General features: G+C 37.0%; 1 long non-coding RNA gene across 1 annotated transcript; it reads right to left on the reverse strand.

Annotated features, from left to right (window-relative positions):
• Window positions 1-3,134: 3,134 nt before the first annotated feature.
• Window positions 3,135-21,282, reverse strand: LOC120883149. Its single transcript, XR_005725699.1, has 2 exons — window positions 21,116-21,282; window positions 3,135-3,265 (listed from the first exon to the last, which is right to left on the reverse strand). It is a non-coding gene; the product is annotated as an uncharacterized LOC120883149 (long non-coding RNA).
• Between the last annotated feature and the right edge of the window lie 579 nt (window positions 21,283-21,861).

The raw sequence follows: 21,861 nt of genomic DNA on the forward strand, positions 1-21,861 counted from the left end.
CTGACTCAGATATTCTGAAAATTGGTCTGATGTCACTTTCACTGTATGATGACCCATAATTCTTGCTTTTCAAAGGGGTTAAAAACAAAAGAAACAAATCATCAGGGGAATCACTCAAATCCAATCTTTCTCAGGAATATGATTCAGCTTTATTCTATCATTCTTTTTCTAAAACATTGTTCCATAAATATTTCTCCAAAGCATTGCTCCACAAATATTTCCATCTTCAGTTTCTCTCTCTAAATATTCCATAAAAGTTTCCTCCCTTAATTTCCATCATTCTATTCAACCACGTCCCCAGTATAATTCTTATCACTGTCAAACATTTAGAAAATTTGCTCCCATTAATGGTCTCCACAACTACATTGCTGAGTCTGGTTTTACTCTTCACACTCCTTAGAAGTTTCAGAGTATAAACACAAATTAGGGATGGCAAATAATATTCCTATTTGAAGTTATACATCATCCAAGTGACAGGAGATTTTATGAATATTACTTAATTTATCCATCTAAAATGGTATAAGGATTATTTACATTTCAGAGGAGAAAACTCATTGATCTATGAAGTAACTCATTCATTATCATTCAAAGTTTGTCTAATTATACAGATCATTGCTGCCTATCACAGTCACCTTATACATTCCTTGAAAATCTTCTTACTTTCAAGCTACATTAAATATTTTTCCAAGAATTTATTGATTTAATTGATTTTTTATTCTAACACACCAAATTTCTCTAAGTGCTACATCTAATGATCTCTTTTTAAATCTTGATTTCTGATTACTTTTCACCAGGTTATTTTCTGGTTTTGGGCATTACTCCTCTTATGTCTTTGAAGAAAGTAGGGAAAACCACTAGACCACACAGGTATGACCTAAAACAAATCCCTTATGATTATACAGTGGAAGTGAGAAATAGATTTAAGGGCCTAGATCTGATAGATAGAGTGCCTGATGAACTATGGAATGAGGTTCATGACATTATACAGGAGACAGGGACCAAGGCCATCCCCATGGAAAAGAAATGCAAAAAAGCAAAATGGCTGTCTGGGGAGGCCTTACAAATAGCTGTGACAAGAAGAGAGGTGAAAAGCAAAGGTGAAAAGGAAAGATATAAGCATCTGAATGCAGAGTTCCAAAGAATAGCAAGAAAAGATAAGAAAGCCTTCTTCAGTGATCAATGCAAAGAAATAGAAGCAAACAACAGAATGGGAAAGACTAGAGACCTCTTCAAGAAAATTAGAGATACCAAGGGAACATTTCATGCAAAGATGGGCTCGATCAAGGACAGAAATGGTATGGACCTAACAGAAGCAGAAGATATTAAGAAGAGTTGGCAAGAATACATGAAAGAACTGTACAAAAAAGATCTTCACGACTCAGAAATTCATGATGATGTGATCACTAATCTAGAGCCAGACATCTTGGAAAGTGAAGTCAGGTAGGCCTTAAAAAGCATCACTACGAACAAAGCTAGTGGAGGTGATGGAATTCCAGTTGAGCTGTTTCAAATCCTGAAAGATGATGCTGTGAAAGTGCTGCACTCAGTATGCCAGCAAATTTGGAAAACTCAGCAGTGGCCACAGGAATGGAAAAGGTCAGTTTTCATTCCAATCCCAAAGAAAGGCAATGCCAAAGAATGCTCAAACTACCGCACAATTGCACTCATCTCACACTCTAGTAAAGTAATGCTCAAAATTCTCCAAGCCAGGTTTCAGCAATATGTGAACCGTGAACTCCCTGATGTTGAAGCTTGTTTAAGCAAAGGCAGAGGAAACAGAGATCAAATTGCCAACATCTGCTGGATCATGGAAAAAGCAAGAGAGTTCCAGAAAAACATCTATTTCTGTGCTCTTGACTATGCCAAAGCCTTTGACTGTGTGGATCACAATAAACTGTGGAAAATTCTGAAAGAGATGGGAATACCAGACCATCTAACCTGCCTCTTGAGAAATCTGTATTCAGGTCAGGAAGCAACAGTTAGAACGGGACATGGAACAACAGACTGGTTCCAAATAGGAAAAGGAGTACATCAAGTCATCCTGCTTATTTAACTTATATGCAGAGTACATCATGAGAAACGCTGGACTGGAAGAAGCACAAGCTGGAATCAAGATTGCTGGGAGGAATATCAATAACCTCAGATATGCAGATGACACCACTCTTATGGCAGAAATTGAAGAGGAGCTAAAAAGCCTCTTGATGAAAGTGAAAGAAGAGAGCGAAAAAGTTGGCTTAAAGCTCAACATTCAGAAAACGAAGATCATTGCATCTAGTCTCATCACTTCATGGGAAATAGATGGGGAAACAGTGGAAACAGTGTCAGACTTTATTTTTTTGGGCTCCAAAATCACTGCAGATGGTGATTGCAGCCATGAAATTAAAAGACGCTTACTCTTTGGAAGAAAAATTATGACCAACGTAGATAGTATATTCAAAACCAGAGACATTACTTTGCCGACTAAGGTCCGTCTAGTCAAGGCTGTGGTTTTTCCTGTGGTCATGTATGGATGTGAGAGTTGGACTGTGAAGAAGGCTGAGCATCGAAGAATTGATGCTTTTGAACTGTGGTGTTGGAGAAGACTCTTGGGAGTCCCTTGGACTGCAAGGAGATCCAACCAATCCATTCTGAAGGAGATCAATTCTGGGCTTTCTTTGGAAGGAATGATGCTAAAGCTGAAACTCCAGTACTTTGGCCACCTCATGAGAAGTGTTGACTCATTGGAAAAGACTCTGATGCTGGGAGGGATTGGGGGCAGGAGGAGAAGGGGACGACAGAGTATGAGATGGCTGGATGGCATCACGGACTCGATAGACATGAGTCTGAGCCCACTCCGGGAGATGGTGATGAACAGGGAGGCCTGGCGTGCTGCGATTCATGGGGTCGCAAAGAGTCAGACATGACTGAGCGAGTGAACTGAACTGAACTGAATACCTTTGAATACTATCTCTAGATGATATTTTAAAAGCCCAAGGTTTCACTTTCCATGGCTAAGTTGTTTTTTAAAATTTTTTTTAATTAATTTATTTTTTATTGAAAAATAATTGCTTTACAGAATTTTGTTGTTTTCTGTCAAACCTCGACATAAATCAGCCATAGGTATATATATATTTCCTCGCTTTTGAACCTTCCTCCCCATCCCATTCCTCTAGGCTGATACAGAGACCCTGTTTGAGTTTCCTGAGCCATACAGCAAATTCCAATTGGCTATTTGTTTCACATACAGTAATGTAAGTTACCATGTTACTCTTTCTTTACATCTCACCTTCTCTCCTCTCCCCATGTCCATAAGTCTATACATTTCTAATTTTCACCTCTGTCCAGAAATTAGCCTGTATGTCTAAATACTCATAATTATTTCTCAAATAAGGAATATTAAATACATTTTCAACAGATAACTTGTCACTTTTCCCCCATAAAAATATGCCCCCAGTTATCAAAAAGAGAAATCATAATCATGCAGAAATTTCTCAATTGCGTTCCAGTTGCCATTCATACGTATTAAATAGAAGACTCAACTCCTCACATCTTAGTTTTCTTTTCTGTTAACCCATCCCTATCATTCTACCCCATGGCCTCAAAATATCACCCTACTGAGTAATTTGTCTTTCCTGAAGTGTTATACTTTACTGTTCCTGGGCATCTTTAACCATTCTGTTTGTGCTGCATTATTTTTCTGTCTAACAAATTCCTTTGTAATACTCTTAACTTTTAAATGCTCTCTTTTATTTTCCTCCATAAATTCTCTAGGATTTGACGGATTTCTTTTATGTGTTTCTATTACCACTTTGCAAGTGACTCTCACATGGCATGATATTATAATCATTTTGATGACCCTTTACTTTCAGAAAAGAAGCTGAATATTATCCATTTTTATATACAAGAAGATTTCAAAAATCTTTAATACCAAGAAATTGAATATTAATTTATCCCCCCGCTATTTTTTTTTTTTCATTTGGGAAGAAAATAATTCACTCTCATACAAAATTTCTTATAGTCTTCAGGGGAAAAAATGGGAAAACACTGAGAGTCACTTTATGAAAGTATATATTTGCTATAACTACTTTTTAATGCCTACATTATATAATGTTTGATACAAAAACAATACATCACTTTAAAAATTCTGAATAAAAGCAGTAAATTAACTCACACTCAACCTAAAAACTAGACAAAGCAACTATTCATGAAATTCTATTATTTCCCTATGCCACTAGCTGCCTTCCTCTCAGGTATAACTGTTGGTCAGAATTATATGCTCACAATTCCTTTTTTATTTTTTTCCTAAAATCTATGGCTCTTTTACATATATAAGTGCCGGGAGCCATCGTGAGGAATCCCACCCGTGACAAGGTCATGCGGCAGAGGCCTGATGGGCAAGGCAAGTCAAGCCTCAGGGTTTCCCCCTGGTATTTCCTGAGCATGTACCCCAAAATAAGAATATGCCTGCCTTATTGTATTGTACTTTTCCACTCTTCTGACACTCTCTGGAAAAAGTTAATTCAGGGCTTCAGTCTCCTGCAAAAGAATGTCTCACCTTAAAACCCCCTCTGATAGCTCTCTAACTTGCCTAACGGGTTCCACCAGACTTTTTACAGCTTGTGAATTGCTTACTGCTCCCCAACCAGGAGAGACACAAAGCTTAAAGCATCTTAAAGATACAGAGCCTTTTCTAAAGAGCTAAAAATCATATTGGTGATAGGATTTCACTGTTGACTCAATGATTGCTGCCAAGCCTCCATATTCTTTATCTTTTAGGCACCTGGGAGGATGTTAATCAATGTAAATGGGATATGGAAAAAGATATATAATAGTTTGATGTTAGCAACACTAGATTTTTGAGTTACTTTTCTTTTGTTATAAATCAATGTACTCTTTTTACTTGTTATAAATTGCTGTATCTTTGCTATGTAAGAATGGAACTTTATTTAGTGTTTTCTGAGAGTGGCACCAGACTTTGGGAAGATCAACACAAATAAGTCTTCTGGTTGACAAACCCTTATCAAAAAAAAAAAAAAAAAAAAAAGGCTGTAAAATGTTAATTGGCCCTTTTGGCCAGAAGATGATGTAAATCACCTAAGACTTGCGTATACAACTAGGTATGCAGAGAGAAAAGCCTGGTTTTGATAAGAGTCTGGGCTGCTAACGCTGCATAATATTGTATTACCCATTGATCTCTATGTACAATCAAAAAGGTACAAAAGACCTTTCTAGACAATATAGGCTGGGCCAGTCATTGGAAGGACTGGTTTCCCCCTTGTCTCTTCCTTACTGTATTTTCTGGCTGAATTCCCATCTGGGGCATGGAGGCTCGCCATGTCTACTTACTTGCTCCCACTTCTAAGATCCACGTGAGAGGGAGCCCAAGGTGGGGCACCCCCCACTATTCAAGAGGACGCCGGTGGCCTAACATAGATGGTGCAAGCTCCTTGTCTGGAACTTTATTGGCTTTCCATGTAAACCACGTTATTCAGCCTCTTTTCTCCACTAAATTTTCCTACTACACTATTTCTTCCTAATCTAATCTTATATTAATAAATACATAAGTTTTTCCTTGCCAACGCTGTCCCCGCTTCGAATTCCCTGGATCCACCAGGGCTAGACCCCAGCACATAAGTATCTTTAAACAGTGCTAGGTTGTGTTCTCAAGTAGAGGGGCCAACTGATCTAGTGCCAGCAGACCAGCAGTATATGAGAATCCCTACGTGTTCACACACACTTGGTTTTATTAGACTTGCTAATTTTCATCAATTTATCAAGTATAAAAGTGTCTCAATAAATAAAGTCGTGATTTTAATTTATCTGATTACTAATGAGCTTTATTCTGTTTCTTTTTTCTCCCTTTGATTAAACCAAGAACCAATACATCCTACCTGTTGCTTCTTAACATCCAACGTGACTTTTCAACAAAGGATTAGGGGTTTGATACAGTGTAACAAGACTTGTTTGGCCAAATAATTTCAAAGGCTATGAAAATTTAAGAATCATTTGTCATTTAATTTGTGGAATATAAGGAAAAAGGAGTAGATTTTTAAGACAAAGTGATTATGTTTTTAACTGTTGTCTGCTTAAATCATAAAAGGTGTTACGTAGACTTAGAATTAAAATTTCTGAGATTCAGAATTTTAACATAAATAATGAATGTTAGAGTCTACCTGATCCAACATATTTTTAAATAAATTATAAAATTGCAGCACATAAGAAAGTCAAATGACCTGATCAAAGTCAAAGTCGTGGTTAGAGATAATCAGAGCTAAAATATATCTTCTTCCTTTTAAAGATTCTACACCCTCCTGTAGGATTTATGTCAGTCCAAACGGAGAATAGTTTATAACAGTCTCAGATAAAGAAGAATAGAGATTTGTGAGCAGGTAAAGTTCAATTTGAAAAGAAATGTTTAATATGATAGAAGTTGTATTTATAGATTTATTTTGTTTATTTTTCAATAAATCATTTTAAAACTGTTATTTATTTCTTTAGGTGTGCTGGGTCTTCATTGCTTAGTGAAGGCTTTCTCTAGTTGTGGTCAGTAAGGGTTACTCTTTGTTGTGGTCCAAGGACTTACTGTTGTGGAGCACAGGCTCTAACTAAGCACACGGGCTGCAATAGTTGCAGCACGTGGGCTCAGTATTTGTGGTACATGGGTTTAGTTGCTCAGCCACTTGTGAAATTTTTCTGGACCAGTGATTGAACTCTTGTCCTGTGCATTAGCAGGTGGATCCCTATGCACTGCACCACTTGGGAAGTACTAGATCTCTTTTAACTATTGTTACATGTTCATTGCAGACTAATAAACTTATAAAGTCTTATTGTTGTAGAGCATAGCTTTGCAGCAATAATAATAATTTCTCTGGAGGAATGTAGAAGATATTAAAATAAGTATTAAGAAAAAACAGAACTCTAGACCTGCTGTTGAAAATTGCCTTGTTACAAAAACATACAACCTTATAGTTATAGTACAGTTTTTTTTTTTTAATTAAAAAAACATGTTATACAGCTGGTTCACATCATAATCTCATAGGTTTCACAAGAAGAAAGTATTTCTTTTTCTAGATGACTAAAATGGCATTGCACCATATGGAATAAGAATGTGAGAAGCCAATCAAGCCTTCTAAAGTCACAGCTAAATTTATCATTATATCAAATTAATCAATGCATAATTCAATATGCCTCTGTAAGTTCACTTTTGCTTTGCTTCAAAACTTCTGTTGTTTATTCTATGAAATTCAAGGCATTTGTGGTAAGCATCTTCATGTTTAATTGTAAACTGATGAGAATATTCAAAATTAAAAATTTATCAGAACTATAATTCAATAAAAAGTAAAAGATAAATATGAAACTTTACAAGATAACAGTAAATAGACTTAATTAGTCCTACTTAGATATCACTTAGATATTTAGTAGCATGACCTTCACTTCTCTAAGCCTAGTTTCCCCATATATGGAATAAGAATTTTATAACATTAATTGGATTCTAAAGCATCTTACTCGGCTAAACATGTATAAATCTAATAGGTAATGCTAACTTTACAAATTGTATAAGCAAATCAAATTTAATTTTACCTCATTAATTCTATTTTGTAGTCTTAATTGTTTTTTTCTTTTTTAACTCAATATATGGCACTACATTGTTACCAATGACTTCAATAATTTTTTTCTCACAGCATAATAAAATAATTGATTATAATGAGTTAAAACTTAATGCAAATCCAAAGAAAGGCATGGATCTAGAAGCATACAAAAAACAGAAATGTCAATATCCTAATTTATTTCGCAGTTACATATGCTTTTTATAATAGGTGCATAAAAAGTTGTAACCTTATGCATGTCTGAAATTCCTTTGACAATAAAATGTCTTTCTTTTTCCCAGTAAGCCCTGTTTGGAATAAGTCTAATACACCAGAAAGCATTTCTATCCATTCTCACAAGAAATCCAGCATCTTCTTCAGACTTTATGATCCTCATCTTATTTGTTATTGAGTAGACAACAAGAAAATCTGAAATCCAATGAATATTTTAGTTTTTTTGTTTTCTCTGGCTAGACTGCTGCTACTGCTGCTGCTGCTAAGTCGCTTCAGTCATGTCCAACTCCGTGCGACCCCATAAATGGCAGCCCACCGAGCTCCGCCGTCCCTGGGATTCTCCAGGCAAGAACACTGGAGTGGGTTGCCATTTCCTTCTCCAATGCATAAAAGTGAAAAGTGAATGTGAAGTCACTGAGTCATGTCCAACTCTCAGCGACCCCATGGACTGCAGCCTACCAGGCTCCTCCGTCCATGGGATTTTCTAGGCAAGAGTACTGGAGTGTGGTGCCATTGCCTTGGTACATATATAAAAAACAAACTTTATAGCTTGTGGAGAATTTACATTTATATTTTGCATAGTGTATGTAAATTATAATATAGAAAATCTGAAATCCACTTGCTACTTAGAAAACTAGACAAAAAATTGGTTCATGCTTAGAGTGACTCAAGCACTTTTATTTAGTAGGCCAACACAAAATTTTCTATAGCTCTAGGGTATAGGTAGAATGATCTGAATACTTTGTCCTCCCTCTTGAATAGTAAACTCATAAAATAACTGATATAGTGTGACACTTAAGAATTTGAAGAGAATGAGCAATTGAGAATATGTTTTCAGGAAATGGCATGTTCTTGAGCACATGCTCATGGATGTGTATTAGATGAGACAAAGTTATAATTTTTAAGTAAGTCATTTCTTTAATAGTTCGATAAATAGGTATTTGGAATAAATAATTCAAAGATTAATTAATAAGATTATAATTTTATTTAGAATGAGAAATAATGTTATCTTATTAAGTACTAACAAAGTATAGTTAGTATGATTGACTTTGGAGCCAGCTTGCCTAGATTTGAATTTCAGTTCCACTCAGTTTATTTCAGTCGCTCAGTCGTGTCTAACTGTTTGCGACCCCATGGACTGAAGCACGATAGTCCTCCCTGTTCATCACCAACACCCGGAGTTGGCTCAAACTCTCATGTCCATTGAGTCGGTGATGCCATCCAACCATCTCATCCTCTGTCGTCCCCTTCTCTTCCCACCTTCAATCTTTCCCAGCATTAGGGTCTTTTCCAATGAGTCAGTTCTTCACATCAGTTCCACTACTTACCAGCTATTTGATCTTGGACAAGCTTCTTACACTTTGTGATGAAATTATTTTGTGTTCAAACGTGACTCCTCTTTCCTTCTTAAGCTTAAGAAAAGACTGTATTTCTCCATCTCTTGCGGATTGGCAAGGAATGTGATGAGTTTTGGCCAGTGAAGTATTTCCAGAAAAGATATCTGTACAGTTGGGCCAAGATTGGTATGAATGATCCATATTTTCTTCTCCCCACTATAGTGGCCCTGAAAGCTAAGAAATGGGACAGAGGAATCACAAACAGTGCAATCTTCATCAACCTGGTGCCATAAGTGAGAATATATGGAGACCAACAATGAACCTGTGATTGTATTACAGCAAGAAAAATAAAATAAACCTTGGTTGTGTTAAGCTGAGTGTTGGAATTTATTACTGCATATGACTTTGCCTAATATGGCTTGTATACTCACTGTGTTTTCTCATCTATTACTGTGATAATAACAGTATCCTATTTTTATGGCAGCTAGCAAGACTTTATTGAAGTAAGAGATCAATACAGTTTTAATTCCTATTAAAATTAGCAACATACATATTTCCTCACTTAGTAGATTTTAAATTATTGAAGTAAGCCAGAAAGAAAAATACCAATACAATATACTAACACATATATATGGAATTTAGAAAGATGGTAATGATAACCCTGTATGTGAGACAGCAAAAGAGACACGGATGTATGGAACAGTCTTTTGGACTCTGTGGGAGAGGGCAAGGGTGAGATGATTTGGGAGAATGGCATTGAAACAAGTATAATATCATATATGAATCGAATTGCCAGTCCAGGTTTGATGCATGATACTGGATGCTTGGGGTTGGTGCACTGGGACAACCCAGAGGGATGGTATGGGGAGGGAGGAGGGAGGGGGTTTCAGGATGGGGAACACGTGTATACCTGTGGCAGATTCATGTAGATGTATGGCAAAACCAATACAATATTTAAAGTAATTAACCTCCAATTAAAATAAATAAATTTATATTTTAAAAAAGAACATTCTACCTGTTATAAAGCCCAGATGTAACTAAAAGTGAGTTATCTCTGCAATGCCTACCACCCACAAATTAAAAAAAAAAAAAAGGTCTCAAATTCTGATCTAATATTAAAATATCAATATTTCTACTAATGGGAAACAATGGATACAGCAACAAACCTTATTTTCATGGGCTTCAAAATCACTGCAGCCATGAAATCAAAAGACACTTGCTTCTTGGAAGAAAAGCTATGACCAACCTAGACAGAGGATTAAAAAGCAGAGACATTACTTTGTCAACAAAGGTCTGTCTAGTCAAAGCTGTGGTTTTTCCATTAGTCATGTGTGGATGTGAGAGCTGGACCATAAAGAAAGCTGAGTAATGAAGAATTGATGCTTTTGAACTGTGGTGTTGCAGAAGACTCTTGAGGGTCCCTTGGACTTCAAGGAGATCCAACCAGTCCATCCTAAAGGAAATCAGACCTGATTATCCATTGGAAGCACTGATGTTGAAGCTGAAACTCCAATACTTTGGCCATCTGATGCGAAGAACTGACTTATTGGAAAAGACCCTGAATCTGGGAAAGATTGAAGGTGGGAGGAAAAGGGTATGACAAAGGATGAGATGATTGGATGGCGTCACCCACCCAATAGAAATGAGTTTAAGTAAGCTCCGGGAGTAGGTGATGTACTGGGAAGCCTGTGTGCTGCAATCTATGTGGTCGCAAAATGTCAGACACGACTGAGTGACTGAACTGAACAGTTTTCTACTAAAATATGCAATATTTTTGTCATGTGAAGCATTTGAATGTCCACAAATATTCCAGTTGCTAACTTAATAATAACACCATTCACCTTTAGAAACAATAAATATTTTTTTCTTATTATACAAAATAAAATACTAGCTAGGTAAGGGAAAGAAGTGCGGGAGGGTAGAGAGAAGCAATGATGAAAAATACTAAGGTTACTGCCTGATTCTCCTGTAATGCTATGATTATAGCTTTATCTATCAAGCTCTAGAATTGAAAATTATTTGAGTTTATTTTTGACCCTAGGAGTGAAATAAAAATTTTCTTTTTGCTTCAGAAATTTAAGTTGTTTACAGACATTCTGTTTACTTAATCTATATGACATCAGAGAAAGGTATTGTTTCCTGCATTTTGCAGCTAAGAAAAATATATCATAGACCACAGGAAAAATAAAAGAGAGTCACTCCTTACCCAAAGACATTTTCTTTCTGTGGGGAAAGCAATTCTAAGATCTTCATTTCCATTCAGTTTCATATTTATTGCTCTCTCTCATGGTTTAAAGTAGAGCCAAAAATGAAAAGAACTATTACTGAATGCATAAAGAAGAAAACATTTTCCCTGGAGGAGCAAAGTATTTTTCTATGATTTTTTATTTTGCTGAACTCTACTAAAGATTGCAACGACCAAGAAAAGAACCAAGTGGATTAGAAGCTTTTGCTGAACCAATAGTCTCTAGATCCTAGATGCCTCTGTCATCCAGCAGAGACAAAACTCAGAATATAAAATTTTCAATATGTTTACTTTGGAGGAAAAAAAAAGTATCTTATTTCTTCAATAAAGTTAATCACGTTGCATTTTAACTTTGGTTAATAAGTATTAATTGATTTGTTTATACTCAAGAGAATTATATAATATATATTATAGTCAAAAAGCATTTATGTTGATACACGTTATCATATCTATAAAAAAATAAATGTAGAATTGAAAAATACCATGTAAGTAGGCAGAATCTTCTGTACCTAGAAATTCATTATCCATGCTGCTAGTGAAATTTGAAGATGTTTTAGTGTATTTTAAAATTACCTAAAATCAAATATATTAATGCTTTTGGTAACTTATTATTAATTGTACTTTTAATATTTTCCCAATCTGTGCTATTATCCATAAAGATCTTGTTATCTAGTTGGAGAAATGCAAGTCAAGATAGAGTAAAAAGTTAAGAAACCTAACATTTGACAGACAAATCAGTTCTCCTATCACTTATGAATAATAGTGAACTTTATAAAGCGATAAGAAAATCTATGAATTGCCTTCTCAAAATAAAAAAAGAAGAAAACTTAAAAGAAACTTTCCATTTAACAAGACTATTACTCTTCCAATAAAAACAATGATAAATGTCATTTGGGCCTATCATATTGGAAATAAATAAAACAACATCATCTAATAATGATGTCAAAGTAAAGAAATGAGTGCCCTCATATACTGCAAATACCACTGCAAATTACTAAAAACATTCTTGGGATATATTTATTAATCTTCTTCTTCTTCATTAACTGTACTAAGCCTTTGACTGTGTAGACCACAACAATCTGTGGAAAATTCTTAAAGAAATGAGAATACAAGATCACCTTACTAGCCTTCTGAAAAATCTGTATGCAGGTCAAGAAGCAACAGTTAGAACTGGACATGGAACAATGGACTGGTTCAAAATTGGGAAAGGAGAGTGTCAAGGCTGTATATTGTCACCCTGTTTATCTAAATTATAAGCAGAGTACATCATGTGAAATGCTGGGATGGATGAAGCACAAGGGAATCAAAATTGCTGAGAGAAATATCAATAACCACAGATACTCAAATGACACCATCTTTATGTCAGAAAATAAAGAGGAATTAAAGAACCTCTTGATGAAAATGAAAGATGAGAATAAAAAGGCTGGCTTAAAACTCAACATTCACAAAACTAATATCATGGCATGTGGTCCAATTGCTTCATGGCATATAGATGGAGAAACAATGGAAACATTTACAGACTTGATTTCCTTGGGCTCCAAAATCACTCCAGATGGTGACTGCAGCCAAGAAATTAAAAGACCCTTGCTCCTTAGAAGAAAAGCAATGACAAACTTAGCAAATTAAAAAGCCTAGACATTACTTTGCCTACAAAGATCTGTATAGTCAAAACTACAATTTTTCCAGTAGTCATGTACAGATGTGAAAGCTGGACAGTAAAAAAGACTGAGAGATGAATAACTGATGCATTGAATTGTGGTGCTGGAGAGGACTCTTGAGAGTCCCTTGGATAGCAAAGAGATCAAGCTAGTCAATCCTAAAGGAAATCAACCCCGATTATTCATTGGAAGGGCTGATGCTGAAGCTGAAACTCCAATACTCTGGCCACCTTACTTGAAGAGCTGACTCATTGGGAAAGATGCTGATGTTGGGAAAGATTGAAGACAGGAGGAGAACGAGTCAACAGAAGATGAGGTGGTTGGATGGCATCACTGACTCAATAGACATGTGTTTGAGCAAACTCTGTGAAATGGTGAAGAACAGGGAAGCATGGCTTGCTGTAGTCCATGAGATTGCAGAGTTAGACATGACTAAGCTACTCAACAAAACAACATAATACTAATATTTAGACTGATATATTTCATGGGCTTCCCTGGTGCTTCAGTGGTAAAGAATCCACCTGCAATGCAGGACATGCTTGTTCGATTCCTGGGTCAGGATGATCCCCTAGAGAATGAACTGGCCAGTCACTCCAATATTCTTGCCTGGGAAATCCCAAGGACAAAGGAGCCTGGCTGGCTACAGTCCATGGAGGTGCAAAATGTCAGATGTAACTTAATGACTAAATAACAGCAAGTTATATTTCATACTAGGAAATATTAAATTTTTACATCCCATTTTTCAAAAGTATTTTTTAATGTGGATCACTTTTATTTTTTTATTTTTTTCCTTTTTTAAAAATTTATTTTAACTGGAGGTTAATTACTTTACAATATTGCATTGGTTCTGCCATACATCAACATGTATCTGCCACAGGTATATACACGTGTTCTCCATCCCCCCTCTCTCCTCATTCCCCATAATAAAAGCTATATATGACAAACCCACAGCAAACATTATCCTCAATGGGGAAAAATTGAAACCATTTCCCCTAAAGTCAGGAATAAGACAAGGGTGCCCACTTTCACTGCTACTATTCAACATAGTTCTGAAAGTTTTGGCTACAGCAATCAGAGCATAAAAAGAAATAAAAGGAATCCAAGTTGGAAAAGAAGAAGTAAAACTCTCACTGTTTGCAGATGACATGATCCTCTACATAGAAAACCCTAAAGACCAGAAAATTACCAGAGCTAATCAATGAATATAGTAAAGTTGCAGGATATAAAATCAACACAGAAACTCCTTTCATTCCTATACACTAATAATGAGAAATAGAAAGATAAATTAAGGAAACAATTCTATTCACCATTGCAACGAAAATAATAAAATACTTAGGAATATATTTACCTAAAGAAACTAATGTGGATCACTTTTAAACTCTCTGTTGAATTTGTTACAATATCGCTTCTGTTTCATGTTTTTACTTTTTGGCCATGAGGCATGTGAGACATTAGTTCCACACCCAAGGATTGAGCAGCATGAAAAGGCAGAAAGAGAAGGAAGGAGAGAGGATGAGATGGTTGGATGGCATCACCGACTTGATGAACCTGAGTTTGAGCAAGGTCTGGGAGTTGGTGATGGACAGGGATGCCTGGTGTGCTTCACTCCATGGGGTCACAAAGAGTCAGACATGACTGAATTGAACCCCTGCATTGGAAGTGTGGAGTCTTAACCACTGGACCATGAGGGAGGTCTCCTATACCCCATTTTAAATACATATTCAATGTTTAATAACTTCTACTAAATAATCATGAAATTCTACAAAGATGTGGATAAAGGAAGCTTCACTGAAAATATATGAAAATATTGAAATATGAAAATATATATAAAATATTGAAATACTTAAAGTGTTTATATCCACCAGAAAAAAATCATAGAGTGAATTCTGTCCTGTCCAAAAATTATACAGGAAAATAAGTAAAGATATACAATATATTCATAAATCATTATAAAATATAAATAAAATGATTTGAAAAATCTAGTAGCAATCTGCACATTCAGGTCAAGAAGCAACAGTTCGAATTGGACATGGAACAGCAGACTGGTTCCAAATTGGAAAAGGAGAATGTCAAGGCTGTATATTGTCACCCTGTTTATTTAACATATTCAGAGTACATCACGTGAAATGCAGGGCTGGATGAAGCACAAGCTGGAATCAAGATTGCCAGGAGAAATATCAATAACCTCAGATATGCAGATGATACCACCCTTATGGAGAAAGTGAAGAGGAATTAAAGAACCTCTTGATGAAAGTAAGAGAAGAGAGTGAAAAATCTGGCTTAAAAGTCAACATTCGAAAAACTAATAACATGGCAACTGGTCCCATCACTTCATGGCAAATAGATGGGAAAACAAAAGAAACAGTGACAGACTTGATTTTCTTGGGCTCCAAAATCACTGCAGATGGTGACTGCAGCCATGAAATTGAAAGACGCTTGGTCCATGGAAAAAAGCTGTGACCAACCTAGACAGCATATGTAAAAGCATAGATATTATGTTGTCAGCAAAGGTCCGTCTAGTCAAAGCTATGGTTTTTTCAGTAGTCAGGTATGGATGTGAGATTTGGACTATAAAGAAAACTGAGCACAGAAAAACTGATGCTTTTGAACTGTGATGTTGGAGGAGACTCTTGAGAGTCCCTTGGACTGCAAGGAGATCCAACCAGTCCAACCTAAAGGAAATCAGCCCTGAATATTAATTGGAAGGACTGATGCTGAAGCTGAAACTCCAGTACTTTGGCCACCTGATATGAAGAATTGACTCACTGGAAAAGACCTGATAATGGGAAAGATTGAAGGCAGGATGAGAAAGGGATGACAGAGGATGAGATGGTTGGATAGCATCGCTGACTTGATGGACATGAGTTTGAGCAAGCTAGGGGAGTTGATGATGGACAGGGAGGTCTGCCGTGCTGCAGTCCACGGGGTTGCAAAGAGTCGGACATAACTGAGCTACTGAACGTAACTGAACTGAATTCAGTAAAACACATAGAAATAAAAATTGATATAGATAAAAGTGCCAAAGAGATGGAATAAATTAAACCACATACACTGGACTGTGAAGGATAAGCAGTTTGTGATAAACTTAGTAGACAATATAGGAATTTTTAATTAAAGAAAAATGTATTTTGCAAAAGCAATAATTATGCAGTATGCTAGAAACAAAAACAGCTATGGGGTTTAATCTGAGTGAATGTAAATGATAAGAAGAAAGAAAAATATAAATAAAAAGAAAATACTAATATTGTTACATTTCCCGAGCTAGCATTTGAAGTCTTTGTGCCAAGACTGTTATATAAATTAGTTAAATGCACTCTCTAATTTACATCCTTACCACTACTAGGTTTGTTGTTGTTTAGTCCAACTCTTTTGTGACACATTAGACTACAATCTGCCAGGTTCCTATGTCCATGGAGTTTCCCAGGAATGAATACTGGAGTGGGTTGCCATTTCCTTCTCCTGGGAAACTTCTTGACCCAAGGATTGAACCCATGTCTCTTGCATTTGCAGGCAGCTTTCTTACCACTGAGCCAGCCACTTAGTAGGTTCAGTTCAGTTCAGTTCAGTCACTCAGTCGTGTCCGACTCTTTGCAACCCCATGAACTGCAGCATGCCAGGCCTCCCTGTTCATCACCAACTCCCGGAGTTCACCCAGACTCGCGTCCAGTGAGTCAGGGATGCCATCCCGCCATCTCATCCTCTGTCGTCCCCTTCTTCTCCTGCCCCCAATCCCTCCCAGCATCAAAGTGTTTTCCAATGAGTCAACTCTTCGCATGAGGTGGCCAAAGTACTGGAGTTTCACCTTTAGCATCATTCTTTCCAAAGAAATCCCAGGACCGATCTCCTTCAGAATGGACTGGTTGGATCTCCTTGCAGTCCAAGGGACTCTCAAGAGTCTTCTCCAACTCCACAGTTCAAAAGCATCAATTCTTCGGTGCTCAGCTTTCTTCACAGTCCAACTCTCACATCCATACATGATCACTGGAAAAACCATAGCCTTGACTGACGAACCTTTGTCGGCAAAGTAATGTCTCTGCTTTTGAATATGCTATCTAGGTTGGTCATAACTTTTCTTCCAAGGAGTAAGTGTCTTTTAATTTCATGGCTGCAGTCACCATCTGCAGTGATTTTGGAGCCCCCCAAAATAAAGTCTGACACTGTTTCCACTGTTTCCCCATCTATTTCCCATGAAGTGATGGTACCAGATGCCATAAGTACCCTTAGTCTGTTTTACAGGATAAATTAAAGAATTCTAGAAGCACTCTGAATCATTTTGAATCTCAAAAAGTTACTGAGCTTTTTTATCTCATATTAAAATAATGAGTGCAATACTTAGTTCATATGATTGTTATGAAAATTAAATGATTTAAAGTGGGCAATGACCTTGTGACTGCTAAGTCACTTCAGTCCTGTCCGACTCTGTGTGACCCCATAGACAGCAGCCCACCAGGCTCCCCTGTCCATGGGATTTTCCAGGCAAGAGTACTGGAGTGGGTTGCCATTGACCTTGTGACAGTGCCTGGAAAATGGCGAGTAACTAAAAATTGAAGGTATTTTTATTAATGGAAATGGAGTCTTCAAATTTCTAATAAAACTCAATGTAGTACCACTAGCAACTTGTAGAATCGGAAATTGAAGCCAGGTCTTGAGCAACATCAAGTTGCCTAGTCATGTCCAACTCTTCGCAGCCCCATGGACTGCAGCACTCCACACTTCCCTCTCCTTTGCTATCTCCAAAGTTTGCTCAAACCCATGTCATTGAATTGATGATGCCATCCAACCATCTCATCTTCTGTCACCCAATTTTCCTCCTGCCTTCAATCTTTCCCAGCATCAGGATCTTTTCCAATGAGTCATTTCTTCACATCAGATGGAGGCCAAATTATTAGAACTTCAGCATCAGCATCTGTCCTTCCAGTGAATACTCATGCTTAGTTTCCCTTAGGATTGACTAGTTTGATATTCTTGCTGTCCAAGGGACTCTCATGAGCCTTCTCCAGGACCACAGTTTGAAAGCATCAATCCTTTAGTGCTCACCTTCTTTATGGTACAACTCTCATATCCATACATGACTACTAGAAATACCATAGCTTTGACTATACAGAACTTTGTCAGCAAAGTGGTGTTTTTGCTTTGTAATACACTGTCTAGTTTTGTCATAATTTTTCTTCCAAGGAGCAAGGGTCTTTTAATTTCCTGGATGCAGTCACCATTTGCAGTGATTTTGGAGCCCCCCAAAAATAAAGTCTGTCAATATTTCCATTTTTTCTTATCTCACTACAATGACAATGTTAATAAGCAAAGTGTCCTATTGTCCATAAAAACAGGCTACACTACATTCAGGAAAATAGTGCCCGGATTAAGGGAAAACGCCCTCTTCCCTGATTTAATACACCATCAGAGAAAATGTTTGAAAGTGCTCTTCATTGAAGAGTCAGTGGTTCCTGGTCATCAGTGTTCTCCATCCCCTGAGAAAGGTATCTATTCTTTTAAAGAAAGAAAGTGTTCATCAGTTAAAGACACAATGGAAGACAAATAGCTGTGAGTATTGCATTTCCATTGACTGGACTGTCTTATATTCAAGCTGCTGTGCATAAGCATGATTAATTTTGTAATTTTATTCTCACAGTTCTTCTTTTGCCTCCCACTTAGATTTGTCTTCGGAAAAGAATTCATTGACCATAAAGTATATAAAATTCTTTGCAACAGTTATATTTTTATAACTCATTGATTTTATGTAACTTGCAAGTATGTTTACTTTAAGTTGGACTTAACTTTCATTATCTAAACCATAGTATTTTAAGAGTGAAAGAGGACACTATCAATGCCCTGAGGCAATAGGCTAAAACACACTGTTGGGAGGGGCGGGGAATTGGGACATGAAGTCAGATTAGTCAATTTGACTTAATCTTGATATTTTATGATATGATATATTGGTTGAATGGCATCACTGACTCAATGGACATGAGTTTTTATAAGCTCCGGGAGTAGGTAATGGACAGGTAAACCTGGCGTGCTGAAGTACATGGGGTCGCAAAGAGTCGGACGCTATTGAGAAACTGAACTGAAGTGGACTGATATTTTAAAATACTCTCTCTCTTCTCCTTCCCCAACTTAGATTTTCCAGCCTGTATGACTATATAGCCTAGCACAGTCAGGAAAACAGTTCCTGAATTAAGGCAATGTGGGAAAGGCTTTAAATTACATATATATGCTCTTGGCTCACATAATGCTAATAAGCTGTAATTTCCACCTTTTAAAATTGGAAATTATTATTCCTATATGATAATGCTGTTGTGAGAGTCATTGAACATATGCATACTTGTGTATGTAGGTACATACATATCCATATGTGTGTGTGTATACATATAAGCACATTTGTATATGTATATATCTTAGTCCTGTGAATGCTCAAAAGCTAGTAGCTGTTATTATTTTGTCACCACTCTAATTAGCTCTCAGAGGACTCTTGAAAGGTAGGTACTGATTTCTCAAGCAACAGTGTTCAGTATGCTATGTGATTTCTTCAACCTTTACCTTTGCTCTGATCCAGGAGTAGTTAGCTTTCTATATGTTAAAATGATGAAAACAAAGCTCTACGCCTGAGTTCTGCCTTTCTCCAAAAGATGGCAACAGTAGTTATTGGCTTCATAGTGTACATGGACTGCCTTTTATTTGTGACTATAAGTATGGATATTTCTGTTTTATGCTAGAAGCATTGTCATATGTTAAATTTCTTTATCTAAAGCAGACCATTTTTAAGAAAGAACAAGTATTCATAGAAGGAAATTTTCACCCAGGAGAAAGGCATACTCAGGTCCAGATAACTTCTCCTTATTGTGGTTGTTCAGTTGCTCAGTCATGTCTGACTCTTTGCAACCCCATAGACTGCAGCACACCAGGCTTCCCTGTCTTCACTATCTCCCAGAATTTGCTCAAACCCATGTTCATTGAGTCAATTATACCATCCAACCATCTCATCTTCTGTTGACCACTTCTCCTCCTGCCTTCAATCTTTCCCAGAATTAAGATCTTTTCCAATGAGTCAGCTCTTCCCATCAAGTGGCCAACGTATTGGAGCTTCAGTTTCAGCATCAGTCCTTCCAATGAATATTCAGGACAGATTCCCTTTAGGATTGAACTGGCTTGATCTCCTTGCTGTCCAAAGGACTCTCAAGAGTCTTCTCTAGGACCACAGGTTGAAAACATCAATTCTTCAGCATTCAGCCTTCTTTATAGTCCACCTCTCACATCCAGTAGTACATGACCACTGGAATAAATGTAGCTTTGACTATATGGGCCTTTGTTGGCAAAGTGATGTCTCTGCTTTTTAATCTGCTGACTAAGTTTATCATAGCTTTTCTTCTAAGGAGCAACTGTCTTTTAATTTCATGGCTGTAGTCACTGCCCTCAGTGACTTTGGCACCCAAGAAAATAAAGTTTCTCACTGTTTACATTTATTTCCCCATTTATGAAGAGATGGGACTAGATCTTCTGTTCCCATGATTTTCTTTTTTTTTTTTTTTTTTGAATTCTGAGTTTTGTTTTGTTTTTAATTGAAGGATAATTGCTTTTACAGAATTTTGTTGTTTTCTGTCAAACCTCAACATGAATCAGACATAGGTATACATATATCCCAGAGAAGGCAATGGCAACCCACTCCAGTACTCGTGCTTGGAAAATCCCATGGACGGAGGAGCCTGGTAGGCTGCAATCCATGGGGTCAAGAAGAGTCAGACACTTATTGAGTGACTTCACTTTCACTTTTCACTTTCATGCATTTGAGAAGGAAATGACAACCCACTCCAGTGTTCTTGCCTGGAGAATCCCAGGGATGGTGGAGCATGGTGGGCTGCCATCTATGAGGTCACACAGAGTCAGACACGACTGAAGCAATTTAGCAGCAGCAGCAGCATACATATATCCCCTCCCTTTAGGACTTCTCTCCCATCTCCCTCCCCATCTAGATTGATACAGAGCCCCTGTTTGAGTTTCCTTAGCTGTACAGCAAATTCCCACTGTCTATTTTACATATGGTAATGTAAGTTTCCATGTTACTCTTTCCCTGTATCTCACCCTCTTCTCCCCTTTCCCCATGTCCACAAGTCTATTATCTATGTCTTTTTTTCCATTGCTGCCCTGTAAGTGAATTCTTCAGTTCCATTTGCCTAGATTCTATATATATGAATTAGAATACGATGTTTATCTTTCTCTTTCTGACTTACTTAACTCTGTATAATAGCTTCTAGATTATTCACCTCATTAGAACTGACTCAAAAGCATTCTTTTTCATGGCCGAGTAATATTTCATTGTGTATATGTACCACAAATTCTTTATCCATTCATCTGTCAATGGACATCCAGGTTGCTTCCATGTTCTAAATATTGTAATTAGCGCTACAATAAACAATGGGATACATGTGTCTTTCTCAATTTTGGTTTCTTCAGGGTATATGCCTAGGAGTGCAATTGCTGGGTCATATAGTTTTAATCCAGCTTTTTCACTCTCCTCTCTCACCTTCATCAAGAGACTCTTCAGTTTCTCTTCACTTTTGGCCATTACAGTGGTGTCATCTGCATATCTTAGGTTATTAATTTTTCTCTCTACAATCTTGATCCTACCTTGTGCTTCATTCAGCCTGACATTTGGCATGACCTAATCTAAGAATAGCAAGGAGAGAAAAGAAAGCCTTCCTCAGTGATCAATGCCAAGAAATAGAGGAAAACAACAGAATGGGAAAGACTAGAGATCTCTTCAAGAAAACTAGAGATATGAAGGGAACATTTCATGCAAAGATGGGTTCGATAAAGGACAGAAATGG

The sequence above is a fragment of the Oryx dammah genome, unplaced genomic scaffold (assembly GCF_014754425.2).
Source record: "Oryx dammah isolate SB20612 unplaced genomic scaffold, SCBI_Odam_1.1 HiC_scaffold_24, whole genome shotgun sequence".
NCBI lineage: Eukaryota > Metazoa > Chordata > Mammalia > Artiodactyla > Bovidae > Oryx > Oryx dammah.